Source organism: Quercus lobata, chromosome 3 (genome assembly GCF_001633185.2).
Source record: "Quercus lobata isolate SW786 chromosome 3, ValleyOak3.0 Primary Assembly, whole genome shotgun sequence".
NCBI lineage: Eukaryota > Viridiplantae > Streptophyta > Magnoliopsida > Fagales > Fagaceae > Quercus > Quercus lobata.
Window position 1 is genome coordinate 39,020,984 of NC_044906.1, and position 15,814 is coordinate 39,036,797.

Here is a 15,814-nt window from a genome sequence, read left to right on the forward strand (position 1 = left end):
GCAACTTCAAGCCCAATTTCGACCTTGATGCAGCCCATATCTCTCAAAACTCAAAACATGAAAGTTGTAGAGCTTTGTCTTGGCGTTCCATAGCATCTTGAATCATCTCAATCAGAGCTTGGATGAGAGAGTTATGCCCAGATTACGAAGAGATGTCAAAGCCGTCCAGAATTGTCCAATTAGCTACGTTTTGCACTTAACGCCTCCATTTGCATCCTAAATTAAAATATAAGAATAATGAGTACATTTAGGCACCAAATAAATATAAGAGATTAAACATTAAGGAAGAAAAATATGACAATTTGCATTCTTATCACACACCCATGGGGGCTCCTGAGGATTCTCCATTAAGGAACCCCGACCCAATCCCTTTCCCGGACCCTGCTCCCCTCGTCCAGAATCCCCCCAATGCCAATGAGTAAGAAGAGACAGTCAACATGAGGGAGCTAGTGCAGGAAATTGACTCCCATGTGGAGTTAGTTGACCTGGAAGTCAGCAGTGGCCTTCGTGCTGGTGATCACCCTGAGGGCGCTCAAACCTAGCCTCCTGCAATAGCTCAGCCATTTGAAGGTATACCCGGCCAACATACTAGAGATGCAGCCTTTCCCCCGTCCATCGATGCTGCCGTTTGATGCTTATGCTTCCAACTTGCTTTTAGCTTTTTTTTTTTCTTATCCGTGTTTACTTTACTTTTATTGGTTTGCCTAGAGTCATCGGGCTGTGGTGATGGAACAATAGTTTAATTCTTACTTTACTAAGTTTTATTTCCTTAAGTCACCGGGTTGTGATGACGAAACATTGGTTTAATCTTTATTTGCTTACTTTAATTGTGCATATGAATGCTTGCTATTTATCATTTTGGTCATGTTCTTTGATTGTACTTCTCCTTAATATATGCACATATTCCCAATGACTGGGTAGTTTGATCCTGGTTTGCCTCTGATCGATGATTGAAACTGTTTTCTTATTTATCTTTAAAAGGCCAGGTAATATCTAGGTATGTATGGTGGCCGGGACTGGCCTAGAAGAGATCGCCTTAGTCTAGAAAGAATTGGCTCCTCGACAATAATAACTAAATTTGACATATGTTGACCCTTTAGGAAAATGTAGGGTAATTACCTTTCCCGTGATGTGGGCTGTGTCCGAGAGATGGGTTTCAGCCCCTTGAATAATTTGACGTAATCTCTGCGTGTTCAATGATTAGATTAGAGTTGGGAAGCTTATTTCAATTCTTGGAGTAACTCAGTGTGAAGTCCTTTCTTGGAGTAACTCAATAGATTGTTGTTAGATAAAATTTAAAATTAGCTTTCCACTTGCCTGGTGTTAAAAACGACCCGAGGGCAGGTTTTTGTCCTTGGAATAATTCGACAAGGTTTTCACCTTCCTGGTGATGAAAATCAACCTGAGGATAGGTTTCTGTCCTTAGAATAGTTTAGTGCAAGGTTTCCACCTACTCGGTGATAAAAATTGTACCGAGGGCAGGCTTTTGTCCTTAGAATAGTTTAGTGCAAGGTTTCCACCTGCTCGGTGATAAAAATCAAACCGAGGACAGGCTTCCGTCCTTAGAATAGTTTAGTGCAAGGTTTTTACCTGCTCGGTGATGAAAATCGAATCGAGGATAGGCTTCTATCCTTAAAGTAGTTTAGTGCAAGGTTTCCACCTGCTCGGTGATGAAAATCAAACTGAGGACAAGCTTCCGTCCTTAGAATAATTTAGTACAAAGTTTCCACCTACTCGGTGATGAAAATCGAACCGAGGACAGACTTCTATCCTTAGAATAGTTTGCCTTAGCCCTTTTAGTGTATATTGACTGGGGCTAATAAGGTTGCAATGATGGAATTATAAGTACAAGCGCACCTGCCAAGATAAATAGGCTTACGTCCTTAGAATAGTTTAGTGCAAGGTTTCCACTTGCTCGGTGATGAAAATCGAACCGAGGACAGACTTCTGTCCTTAGAATAGTTTTCCTTAGCCCTCTTTGTGTATATTGACCGGGGCTAATGAGTTTGCAATGATGGAATTATAAGTACAAGCACACTTGCCAGGATGAACATCACTTTTGTATTAATTAACAATACGCACACATGACATTGCATTTAATATGCACCCTCGTGTACTGGTAGTCAGTGGTAGAATTTCTTCAAATTGTGGGCATTCCATAGCCAGGGGAGAGGTCTCTCATCCAAATCCTCCAGATAATATGCCCCTGCACCTGCAATGGCGATAACTCTATATGGTCCCTTCCAAGTTGGTGCTAAATTCCCTGCGTTGACGTCCCGTGTATTCCCTACCACCTTTCGAAGTACCAGATCCGTCGCTCCAAACTCCCTTGTCCTTACATCCCTGTTATATCTCCGGGCAAGTTTTTGCTGATATTCTGCCAGCTGTATAGTCGCTGACTCCCGGTGTTCTTCCAACAGGTTCAACTGTTTCAGCATCAACTCTAAATTCTCAGCGGGCCTAAATCTTGAAACTCAGGCATTGTACAAATTCACCTCTACTGGTATGACTGCTTCCACTCCATATGTTAGGGAAAACAGGGTTTCTCCCATGGACCTTCTCGGTGTAGTTCGGTTTGCCTATAGAACACTGGGTAGCTCTTCTACCCATCTGCCCTTAGCACCTTCTAGCTTCCTCTTTAAACCGTTCACAATGGCCTTGTTGGTGGCATCGACTTGGTCGTTGCTCTGTGGATATGTCGGGGAGGAATATCAATTTATGATGCCAAGGTTGCCACAAAACTCGCGGAAAGCTTTGCTGTCAAACTGCATCTCGTTATCTGATACTAGGGACTTCGGTACCCCGAATCTTGTCACTATATTCTTCCATACAAACTTCTTAACATCCACATCCTAGATGTTCGCCAACGCCTCCGCCTCCGCCTTCGCCCATTTGGTGAAGTAATCCACGGCTGCTAGGATAAACCTTTGGTTTCCCTTTGCCTGAGGGAATGGACCAACGATATCAAGCCCCCACTATGCAAAGGGCCAGGGGCTACTAATGGGGTTTAAGTTCCCTGCCGGTTGGTGGATCATAGGGGCGTGCTTCTGACATTGCTCACATTTTCGTGCATACTCGTTAGCATTCTTCTGCCTTTATGGCCACTAAAATTCCCGGGTCATTGCTCGATAAGCCAACAAATACCCCCCACCCACATGACTGCCGCACACCCCGTCATGTAGCTTGGCTAGGAGTTCTTCAATCTTGCTAGGGTGCAAGCACTGCAGTTAAGGCCTGTCAAAAGATCTTCAATATAGCTTACGATCGGCAGACAACCAATACCAAGCAATTGTCTGGCGTACTTTTTCCGCTTCCTTTTCATCAGCCAGCATTCAATCCTCGGCTAAGAAGCTGATGAAGTCCATCCAACAAGGCTTAACCGCTGCCACCAGTGAGACACCTACTCTTGCACTGATACTTGGTTTCGCTACCAGTTCCACTTTTATTAATCGAGGAATTTCCTCAGTTGATGATGACACCAATGTGGCCAAAGAGTCAGCGTGCCAGTTTTGCCCCCTTGCTACCTGAACCACTTTGACGCTCAGAAAGCGGTCCATAGTTTGCTTTACTAACCGTAAGTACTCCATCATCTGGGGATGCTTAGCCTCAAAGCTTCCCTGTACCTGATTGACCACCAACCGAGAATCTAAATAGACCTCTTCCTCCTTAGCACCCAGATTTGAGACAACTCTCAACCTGGCCAGCAAGGTCTCATACTCGGTTTCGTTGTTGGAGGACTTAAAGCCTAGCCTAAAGGAATGTTCCAATTTTATTCTTTTTGGGGTGATGACTACGATCCCAGCCCCGGCTCCTAATGCGCTGGATGCACCATCCACGAATACCTTCCACGGGATTATCTCTACAGGGCAGACCATCTCCTTCCCCCCTCTAGGGGAAAACTTGACAAGGAAATCAGCGAGGACCTGACCCTTCACTGAGCTTCTTGGCCTGTACCTAATGTCAAAGGATCCCAACCGAGTTCCCAACTTAGTTATTCTTCCTATGAAGTCAGATCTCTTTTGTAACGACTGTAGGGGATACTCGGTTAACACGTAAACGATGTGAGCTTGAAAGTAATGGAGTAACTTCCGTGTAGCATGCACTAGTGCTAACACTAACTTCTCTAAAGGCAAATACCTTGTCTCGGCATCAATCAGAGTCTTACTGATGTAGTATACTGGCTGTTGCACCCTTCGGTCCCTCAGAAGCACGGCACTCACGCCATGTTTTGACACCGAAAGATACATGAATAAATCTTCACCAGGCTTTGGAGCTGTCAGCATAGGCGCTCGCACCAAATATTCTTTCAACTCCTGGAAAGCCCTTTCACACTCCTCACTCCACTGGAATCCCTTCCACTTCTTCAAAAGTTGGTAGAATGGACGGCAACAGTCGGCGAACTTGGAAATAAACCGATTAAAGGCAGCTAACATGCTGGTCAGTACTTAAACTTCCTTTGGATTGTTCGGTGTTTTGAGGCATTTCATTGCTTCAATTTGTTCGGGGTTGACTTCAATTCCTCAGTTAGTGATCAAATACCCTAGGAACTTGCCAGCCCCCACTCCAAAAGCACATTTATCGGCATTAAGGCGCAACTTGTGACGCCGAAGCACTTCGAACACCTCCTTAAGATCGTCAATACGCTGTACATCCCATTTGCTTTTTACCACCATATCATCAATGTAAACCTCGACTGTGCGCCCGATCTTATCCCTGAACATTCTCTTCATCATCCGTTGATACATGGCCCCAACATTCTTCAATCCGAATGGCATCACAGTATAATGATAGTTAGCGTCAGGTGAAATAAACGCTGTCTTCTCCCGATTCTCGGCAGCTGAAGTGATCTGATGATAACCTTGAAAAGCGTCCAGAAAACTCATTCTCGAGTGTCCATAGGTGGCGTCTACTAGCTGATCAATCTTTGGCATAGGAAACAGATCCTTCAGACATGCTCGGTTTAGATTGGTGAAGTCAACGCAAACCCTCCATTTGACATTCTTCTTTTTTACCACCACAGTATTCGCAAGCCACTCCGGGAAGAAACTCTCCTTTATAGCCCCAGCTTCCTTCAACCTCTTGACCTCCTGCCTGACAGCATCGACATGCTCCTTAGCCGATCTCCTCGGCTTCTGCTTCTTGGGAGGATGCAAGGAGTCCACGTTGAGCCTGTGAACTATGAACTCGAGGTCCACCTCGGGCACCTCCTTCGGACTCCAAGCGAACATGTCTACATTCTGCACAAGAAACAACAACATATATATCCTCTCTTCGTCTTTCACACTTGCTCCTATCAAAAAACTCCTATCCTTATCCAACAATATCTTTACTCTTAACAAGTCCTCGGCACAGCTAGCCCTCGCTTCCTCTTGGGGTCCCTGTAATTGCTATAAAGGAGTCTCCTTGGCTGACTTCTTTTACTTGATTCCTCAGTCAACTGCGGCCACTGAGCATTGCTTGGCCACTTGTTGACTGCCTCGTACTATGGCAATTCCCTGTTCGGTGCAGAACTTGACCTTTACATGCAAGGTGGATGGTACAACCCCTATTGCATGAATCCCTGGCCTTTCAAGGATTGCTATGTACGGGGAGAAAGAAGCGACCGCTATGAACATTACCATCACCTCCTTACCTTCCATATTTATGGGAAGCAAGATCTGCCCTTCTGGGATTACCATGCGGCCATTAAACCCCATCAGGGGTGTATCGTACTTGGTGAGATCTTCATTCTTCAGGCCAAGCCCTCTGAACAGGTTAGGATACATCACCTCAGCACCACTCTCCTGATCTATCAACACTCTCTTTACTTTGAAACCATTTATTCGGGCTGCAACCACCAAGGCATCATCATGTGGTTGAATCGTGCCCTCTAGATCATCGTCGTTGAAGGCAATGGGCTCCCAAGTGTACTTCAGTTTCTTCTCGGAGGGTTGATCATCCACGCTGCCCTCCGCCAATACCACGACCAGCACCCCTCTTATCTTGGATACCTAAGAGCCCCTTGGGGTAGCATGGATGACATCTATTACTCCCAAAAAAAGGCAGCAAAGGATTTCAGCGTGGCCGAGCACCCTGCTCGACTTCCTAATTCCTGGGGTCCATCATAAACTCTTTCAAATACCCAGCCTTCACTAACTGCTCCAGATGATCCTTTAACACCCTGCACTGTTCGGTGGTGTGCCCCTTATCCCTATTGTAAGTACAGTACAGATTTTGATTCCACCTTGAAGGGTCGCCCCCCATCTTGTTCGACCATCGGAAGTATGGCTCATTCTTGATTTGATCCACAATCCTGTGCACCGGCTCCTTGTAAGTAACATTCACTTCCCCCATCTGTGGACCCAGCTCTTGAATCCTCAAATCCTTCCGAGGTCTGGACTGTAAACCGCTCTGTCGAGGATGATTTATGATTGGGGCTTTGCCCTTGCTCTATAACTGATCATCCTCTAGTTGCTTGTATTCTTCAATACGCCTCATCAGTTGCCTCATATCCTCGGGAGGCCTTCTTGTCAAAGAATCTCGCAATTCGTAATCCTCGGGCAATTCCATTCGAAAGGTACTCGCCGCAATATTTTCATTGCCACCACCAATCTCATTGTATAACTTCCAGTACTAGTTCGCATAACTGTAGAGGGTTTCCCTAGCCGCCATTTTCTTAAACAACAATGCATCTACGGGTTGTGAAACTCGGCTGTAGGTCATGAACCGAACACCAAACTCTTGAATCAACTCAGAAAAATTGTGAATCAAGCCTTTCCTTAACCCATTGAACCACCTTAGTGTAGTGGGACCGAGGCTCGAAGGAATACCTTACACATCATTGCGTTGTTATGAGTGTACAAAGACATCATTTGAATATAATGACTCACATGCTCTACTGCGTCCGTCTTTCCATCGTAAGAATTGAACGGCGGCCATGTATATCTGCTCGACATAGGTGCCCTTTCAATGTCTCTCGAGAATGGTGATTGGGCGGCCTGGCGCAATGCGTAGTTCATAGGATCTATGGTAGCATTTTGGGGTCGTCGCTCCTCTAGGGAAATTGAGCCCCGGTCTACATATTCCCGCGAGCAATCCCAGTGGTGATGAGATCCAAATTGATGGGAACCTGCTCCATGATGGCCCCCCACACTAGCCGAGCCTTCTCTTCGTTCCTCGTGATCCCTTCTCCTACGCTTACCTCTCGCTTCCAACTCCAAATCCCTCACCAACCTACGTAGGCACTTAAGCTCCTCATCCCTCTGCTCAAGTTCTTCATCCTTTCTATCGAAACAGTTGCTCCCCGAGGTGCTAAACATTTTCCAGTACATTTGAGACGACCTTTCTCCGAGCCTGGATTGCCTTTGCTCCTCATACTCCCTATCTTCACGTCGCTTCTACCTTCTTTCCTGCCAGGTGGATCCCTAAGAAGATCTTCCTGAGCCACTTTCAGCATAGCTCCCAGATTGTCCTCCAGACATTTTCTCGTGCATGCCCCAGTAGAACCACAGCTTCGTAGGAGATCCCCACAGACGACGCCAATTATGCGTACCCAAAATATGACTATTGGGCTTAGTCTCTACCTAGGCTCATAATCTATTTGTATTGTGGCCTTTGGGTTTCCTACTATGGGTGGATCTATGCTTGGCAGCTCAAATACCCTCCTATTTCCTTAGATCCCTCTCCTTAACTCACAAAGTTGTTCCCTTTCTCCCTTAGAATGACTGTTCTCTTCTCTCAATGTTCTCTCAAGAATTGCCAACCCCCTTTTTCTCATTCTCTTCTCCTATTTATAGGCTAGGATAAGTGGAGGAGCTATGATTACTCCCCCTTACTAGTGCGAATGGGGGTCCAATTCCATCATCTCAAATTGGAAGCTCTGTCGGGAAGGTGGAAGTGGCATTGGAACTGATTCCCACCTTTAGAAGCCAACTCGGCAGCGATGTTCTCAAAGGCATTACCGAACAGCCGAATGCAAGGCATCTCCGAGCAATAGCTCTCCTCGACTAGGTCAGAAGAGATCGGGGGGTTCGCTTGAGGTATTCAAGTGAGCGTGGTCTTGTTTCAGCTCTTGGGTCCAAACTGGGTCCTGAGGTGTCCAAGTTGAGGCTAAGGGTCCAAAATGGGGATGGTAGGTGGGCTAGGTTGCCAGGCCTGGGGCCCAGGTGCCCGTACACCTGTCAATCCATCTTCGTAGAAATTATCCCCAGTCGATATCACAAAGTCTATGTCTAGTTTCTCCCCAACTACTCCCATCTACAAATTTACAAATTGGAGAGAAAAAAAAATTGCTTATATGAAATGATAAAAGAAGTTGTACAAAGTACAAATTAAATTTACTAAACCATCTTTAATTTCCATATTGTTTTGTGTGGAAAATTTTATTGCGTAATTAATCTTTTAGCCATAGGCAATTTTAGAATTTTTCAAGTACAATTTTTCTTAATTTGTTTCCTGATCAACATTATTGTTTTTATCACTTAATTAATAACAGTTGCCATTTTCTTTTTATATTGGTGATTTGGTTCCAAAACTAATAATTTAGAGACCAAATTGTTTGTGTTTTCAACTAGCTATGTTTGATCCTTTTGAAAGCTACATCTCTAAAAAAAATTATTAATGTGCAGCTAAAACTCTTTTGGCCGAAATATATATATATATATAAAGAATAAATATTAAAATATTATTTAGTGACTAATAATGAGGGATGTGTTTCCACTTTCCACTTTTCATTTCAACATGGTAGTTGGAATATAATTTTTTTTTTTCTTTTTGCTGGATAGAAAACAGGTAGTTGGAATATAAAAGGACCCATTCAGAATATGCATGGAATTATTAGGCCTTCTATCAATCAATCATCAATATTCAATAAATATATATATATATATATATATATATATATAAAAGGAGAGACCTCATGCGGGAAAGCATAAGGTTCTATTATGTGGCACACTTTATGAAGAGAATTGAAATATTCTTAAGCCATATTTCTTTTTGCTGGATAGAAAACAGGTAGCTGGAATATAAAAGGACCCATTCAGAATATGCATGGAATTATTAGGCCTTATATCAATCAATCATCAATATTCAATATATATAAAAGCAAGGACCTCATGCAGGAAAGCGTGAAGTTCTGCCATGCGGCACACTCTATGAAGAGAATTGAAATATTCTTAAGTCATATTAGAGATAAGAACAAATTTAAAAATAAGGACTCTTTATTTCTTTTGGTTCAATGTTTCAGGACTACTTTTTGTTACATTTTTTATTCAATGTTTTAAGACTACTATTTCTTTTATTTGGTTCAATGTTTCAAGATTTTTCCTCTCTCTCACACATAAAAAACTCTTTGTATTTCTATTCAACATTTTCACTTCTACTCCTTTATATACACATGCCCACAACAACCCTTCATGCCATCTCATCTCAAATACACTTAAACAAAAATGATGTCATTTACCTTTGGCCTTTCAAAGACACGTACATAACTTTAGCGTTGTGGTACCATTTGATTCTAATTCGTGTGAGTAGGCTATGACCAAGGAAGGGGGATTGCATTTTTTTATTTAGTGATGGTAGCTTATGGTTTTGATGTTGAAATCGGATGTTGTGGATTTTGTGAAGGTTGTGATTCGCTTTGAGTCTTTGGTGTTTGGGATTTGGTTTGGGAAAGTCATAAATGTATTTGTTTTAGAACTAAAGAAAAAGGGAAAAAAAAAATTCTAATTGATTATTATGAAGTTAACTATTTTTTATTTTGTGTTATAACTCATAATTTGTAGGGTTTATTTTATTTAATAATTTTTTTTTTAAATTTTTACTGTTGTTTTGTGCGATATGAGCCATAGTAATAAAAATAAAAATTGATGATGATTTCAAAGTATTTTCCGCTTTTTTTTAAAAGGATACAGGAGCCCAACTAAAAACAATTAAATTTTGATAAATTGATGTGTTTTTAGCAAATTTCTCTTTATTTAATTACGTTCTCTTTATGTTGATACTTAAAAATGATTTCCTTGATTTCATTGAGATAATAAATTGGGTGTTTGCGATTGAGGTCTCCATGTTTTGTTGTGAGAATAGAGTGGTTGATGTTGAAGTCGGATGTTGTGGATTTTGTGAAGGTTGTGATTCGCTTTGAGTCTTTGGGTGTTTGAGATTTTGGTTTGGGAAAGTTATAAATGGATTTTGTTTTACAACTAAAGTAAAAGAAAAAGAAAAAAAAAATTCTAATTGATTATTTGTGTTATAACTCATAATTTGTAGGTTTCTTTGTAGGTTTTTATTTTATTTTATTTTACTGTTGTTTTGTGTGGTATGAGCCATAGTAATAAAAATAAAAATTGATAATGATTTCAAAGTATTTTCCGCTTTTTTTTTTTTAAAGGATACGGGAGCTAGCCCCAACTAAAAACAATTAAATTTTGATAAATTGATGTGTTTTTAGCCAATTTATCTTTATTTAATTACGTTCTCTTTATGTTGATACTTAAAAATGATTTCCTTAATTTCATTGAGATAGTGAAGTGGGTGTTTGTGATTGAGGTTTCCATATTTTGTTGTGAGAATAGAGTGGTTGAGGAAGTGTTTGGTAGGTTGCTTAAATTTATGTAATTTTAGAATATATAAATATTTTATGCTTTAAATTCTTATTTATAGATTTCAAAATCATTTAATTAGTTAAAAAAATAAAATCTACTTAATTTTAACGGTAAATATTATATTATGTTATAGTCTTATAGTGTTATTCAAATTTTTTAATAAAATATGAACTAATAAAATCAAGTTTTAAAGTATTCAATAACATTGTGAGCAAATATAAATATTATATAACAAAATAAGTACTATATGTAGGTCTTAATATATATATATATATATATAAATGATTTCAAAAGAAATTTTAAAATAGTTTGTGCATCGCACGGGACATTATTTAATTATATGTAAAAGTAAGATGCAACAATAATAGGACATTAATTTGTTATCATAAATGACGTGGCTTCAATTCACAATTCAACCATATAAGTCCTAAAAACTAGTCGCTAACTCGTGTGATGCACGGGAAAGCTACTGGGTATAAAGGTTTAACATTCTCAATTATTTAATAAATGTATGAAAGACAAATTTAAAGAACAAATTATTCAATATTTCTAATTAATCATGATGAACCACGACAATAGAAAATATGTTAGCCCATCCAACAACAAAAATACAACTCATAAGCTTAAATTATATCCAAACACAAACAAAAGAAAAAAAAGTCACATATTAATACAAAGAGAGAAACAAAACAAAAGGCTAAATGTAAATTAAAATTATAAAAATTAATAGCGGTTGTTGTAAACCACAAAACATATACACAACTATTTAAAATCACTACTATCAAAAGAACTGTCAAAAGACATAGCACTATTAATAAAATAAAAAATCAATACTTAATATAAAATAATATAAATAATAAAATAAACAATCAATACTAAATATAAAATAATATAAATGATAAAATAAATAATGCAAGCGCACGAAGTTAACACTTGATGGATGTGGCAAAGGCATATAAACTTGAATTTGAAAGCTTCACAGGCTTGGTCAAGCAAAGGCACACAAAACAAAATAAGGTTGAGAAGACAAAAGAACGAAAGGATAAAGAAACAAAGCAAAAAGAAAGGAGTCTTGGCAAAGAAGATGAAGAAGATGGAGGTGACAGCAGCTATCTGGTATCGACTTTCGTTTTTCTCTATGGGTTTTTTTGTGTGGATAATATTTAAATGATCTGAGTTTTGGGTTTTGGGGGAAGGAGATTGTAGCGTGCGAATGTCAAAAGAATAATTCAAATGTTAAAATATTGAGGTTTGTATTGCTTTTATAGTGTTCATGATGGGTGGTTTGAGGAAGGAGATTGATTCTGAGGAAGAAGATGTCTGTTGGTGGGTATAGTGGGTTTTTAGATGCGATGCGATGCGATGATGCTTTGCTGTTGGCTTGCCATGGGTCTGATTGAGGAGGAGCTGGAAGATAATGCACAGTATCGTGAAAAGTAAAGGCAGAGTTTTTGTAAAAGGGAAAGGCAGAGTCTGGTTTTAAAAAATTCAATTACATTTTTTTTTTAATATTGTGCTGATATGGAAAATTGTGGGAGTTTCAGAGGGCTTCAGCTATATATATATATATTGATAAATAGCACAAAGGGATATACTTTTTTTTTTTTTTTGATTAGAAATAAAGGGATATACTTAATTATTGCGTTTGTGAAAAATGTTTATAGATGCCTTGAGAAGCACATGTGAAAATATGTTGGCACTGGCAGGTACAAAATATGAAAATATAGTTGATGACATAAAAGGACTTTCTACTGAGTTTAAAGAATGCTCAAAGTATGACCGCTCATGTTGGGCGGAATGGTACTTCCCCAAGCCTAAAAGGGTTGTGGCATTTGAGGACCTAAGTTCGAGTGATCTTGGGTGGGGAGGAGTGGGGTAGTAAATTAGGTTCATTAGGGTTTAGGGTCTGTGGGCTTTTAATTTGTCTTTTGAAGATCTTAATTATTAATGTCTTTAAACGTTTATCCAATTATCCCACTAGCTTTTTGTACATCTCTGTTTGAAGAGTCTTCGTAATTTTCTTTGAGTTTGATAATTTTTTTCACTTTGGGAAAAAAAAAAAGAAAAAAGAGAGAGAGAGAGAGAGAGAGAGTAGAAAGAAGTAATTTGAAGAACCACAATGGGCATTAAAGCCTGTTGTTTTTGATGACTTTCAAAGCCTGTTGTTTTTTAGTACTACAGATCATGGTCTATTGGCTTTTAATTTGTCTTTTGAAGGTCTTAATAATTAATGTCTTTAAATGTTTATCCAATTATCCCACTAGCTTTTTGACATCTCTGTTTGAAGACTCTTTGTAATTTTCTTTGAGTTTAATAATTTTTTTCACTTAAAAAAAAAAAAAAAAAAAAAAAAAAAAAAGAGAAGAAAGAAGTAATTTGAAGAACTACAATGGGCGTTAAAGCCTGTCGTTTTTTATGACTTTCAAACCATGCAAAACAAAGTCACATAAATTTTTTTTTTTTTTTTTTTTCAATCCCAAAAAAAATCTTGATATAATAAGAAAATGATTGGGAAAAAGCCTAGTGAAATTTTGTGGGTGAAAAATTCAGTACCGGTGGCAAAACTCGTCTTCCCCTAAGAAGAAAAAAGACCAGAATGATCGGTCTTCACATGTAGTTGCTTTTAGTCATTGGAGGATGTGTATATTAATGTGAAAGCCAAATTGTCCAAACTCTTTCTCTTAATGTTTCGCAAAATATTACAATTAAGATCTTCTACTCTCATACCATGTTAAATTATCGATTTTTCCAAAATGTTAAGTTATTAGGATATGATAAAATTAATTATTTAACCACATACTTCTAACAATTGTCAGCCAGTAAAAATGCTAAAATTACTACTAATTTTACTATAAAATGTTTATAAATTAATATAATAATAAATATGTTTAATGACACATCAACAATATAATAAATAATTTTTTAATTACTTTTTTATGTTATGTTTTAAAATTGACATATCAATTTGAAATTTTCATGACAATAAAATTTGTAGTACTCATGTTATCACTCTGTAATTGACTATTACCAAAGGGAAAGGAATGTGCAAAAACTCTATTTATTGAATACTTATTTAAAGTGTTGTATCCATCAATTTTATGCACTGATTAAAAGTGTGATGAGAAAGTTTGATGTGAAATTAGCATAGATACCAAAAAAATATTCGGTAGTGGCTGATGAGGATTTGTAGTGTATTTTCCAAGGATCAATTTGGATTGTGCAAGGAAATTGCCCTCTGAAACATCGTAGTCTATCATAGTTTAATGACGTGGGCTTCACTTCGCCAGTCTCCACAAGAGTCATGATCAAAAGGAAGGAAAAAAGAAGAAGAAGAAATATCCATATATTATATCGAATATCCTTTTGGCAGTATCGTTATTTAACGGCATTAGCTGATCAATGCTAAGTCAAGCATCTTCATTTAATTAGTAAAAGATAATGTAAAGCTTGTTTGACTCAAATTAATATGCTCATGCATTGCTGAGGCCCACCTTAATTTGATTGGGCAGTTGTAACTTGTTCCCTCAGTTATTACTGGCCTACACAAGTTCACTTTCTGTTGTCTTTGTTTTGAAATTGACACATTCACAGTATTTTATCATTATTTTTATGCTAAATAGTTTATTAATAAGGTTGCCGTCATGGATAATGCACGAATTCTTTTAATCCCTTAATAATTGAAAACATCCTATTGCATTTTGTGTTTATTAATTCAATATTTATGGCATTGGGAGGAGAGGCATTTTGTGTTTATTAATTCAATATTTACAGCATTGAGAGGAGAAGAGGATTTGGACTCTACTAGAAAGCAAACAACGCAATCGAGCTATATAAGTCTTTTGGCACCTTACCAAAGCAATTTTCGCAAACAAAGACATCAAATATGTTGTACATAACAGTTCTATCCAGAGCCGGTCATGGCCTAAGGCACCCTAACATAAAGAGGCCCCCAAATATGGGGCGGTAAGGTTTTTTTTTTTTTTTTTTTTTTTTTTTTTTTTTTTTTTTTAATTAAAGAAAAAAAAATGTGAGTTAGGAGTAGTATATTTTTTTCACAATCTTAAGAAGGCCTAAAATATTAGAGTTATGTTAGTATATTACAAGTTTTATTACATAGGTCCTACAAATTGTATGTCACCAATGAAGGAATTTAATACTCATTTATTCTTTTGTAAGTGCCACCTCATAACCACATTAGTTTGTAAGCTTTTTGTAGTAAAATTTGTAATAAGTTTAGCATTTTCTCCACAAAAAAGAAAAAAAAGAAAAAAAAAAGAACTAATAGAAATACAACCAAGTCACCATTAAGTGTATGAAAAATACTAAAGCTAATACAAATTTTAGGACAAAAAATTTACAAACTGATGTGACATGAATATGATCAATGTTACTTAAATAATATAATAAATGAATATTTGAATAATTTTTTTTTAATTGATGATATGTTAATTTGTAAAACCTATATAATAAATAATTATCATTAACTTACTTTAGGTGAATTAGTCATATTAATAAGTAAGAATTAATAATAGATTTGTAATTTTTTTAAAAAACTAAATATTATCTAAGTGATATTTAGATGTAAAAAGGCCCCCATAAAACTTTTAAGAAGATGAATCAAAGTTATTGATGTAAGAACTGCAAAAAAAGAAAAGGAGAATATATATATATATATATATATATATATATTGTACAATGACCTGAGTAGCAACAAGGGATTGGTTGTAGAGTCCTTTTCTTCCCCAATCTTCAACGACCAAAAAGCATAGAGACCCATCAGCTTTCACGGGGTGTTTAAAACGCTTAAGCTTCGTCATGGAAGGAACAAAGCATAGCCAAAGATTTGCAGTAAAACCCCCGCACATCCTTGGTGCGATGGTCATTCCACAAGTATAAGTGCTTGTGGGGTGTAGCGGGTAAGAGGGAGCTTCACACACTTATACACTTAGATTAGGCTAGAGTAGAAATTTTATCTTGTATAAAAAAAAGAAAAAAAGATTTGCAGTAAAGAAAATAAATAAAAGCATGGAATTGTGAGATGGAGAAACCATGGTTGCAATACTTGGAAATGAGAAAAAAAATGGTAGCTTTGGTGAACCACGTTCCTTTTATATATATATATATATATATATATATATATATATATATTTAGGATTGGAATTAGAAGACGGGCAAAATATTAGGGTTGGCAATTCGTGTTTGCATGTCGGGTTCGTGTCCGGTTTGTGTCGTGT

General features: G+C 37.9%; 1 pseudogene; it reads right to left on the bottom strand.

Moving 5' to 3' along the window:
• Positions 1-15,409, bottom strand: part of LOC115982096 — a 26,887-nt pseudogene extending 11,478 nt beyond the window's left edge.
• Positions 15,410-15,814: the final 405 nt, after the last annotated feature.